Source organism: Meleagris gallopavo, chromosome 23 (assembly GCF_000146605.3).
Source record: "Meleagris gallopavo isolate NT-WF06-2002-E0010 breed Aviagen turkey brand Nicholas breeding stock chromosome 23, Turkey_5.1, whole genome shotgun sequence".
Classification (NCBI taxonomy): Eukaryota; Metazoa; Chordata; class Aves; order Galliformes; family Phasianidae; genus Meleagris; species Meleagris gallopavo.
Genome location: NC_015033.2, coordinates 3,658,873 through 3,659,254, shown reverse-complemented (window position 1 = coordinate 3,659,254; position 382 = coordinate 3,658,873).

Genomic DNA, 382 nt, shown 5'->3' with positions numbered 1-382 from the left:
CGCGCGCCCCACCGCCATTTTAAGCAGCTGGGTGTTTCAAAACCAAGCGAATGCAAGATAAAAATAAAAAAAAGCTGGATCCTAGAAAGCTCGGGTCAGCACTTCCATTGCAGGATGGTGCCCCGAGCGACGCTCCCAGGCACACCGCATCTCTGGGCACGGAGGCCGCCCGCTTCCTCGCAGCTTTCCGGGCTTCTTCGCACCCCGTGTTGAGGCTCAGCACGTGCAGCAAGCTGCGAGAACCTGCAGCTGCAACCCCTGCCCCGAACCTCGGCTGGGGCTGAGCCTGGCGGCGCTCCCTCAGCACAGCTCAGCCCGCAGTTCCGTGACTCACCATGAAAACCTCGTTATTGATTTAGTAAAGCTTCGAGAGAAAAAAAAA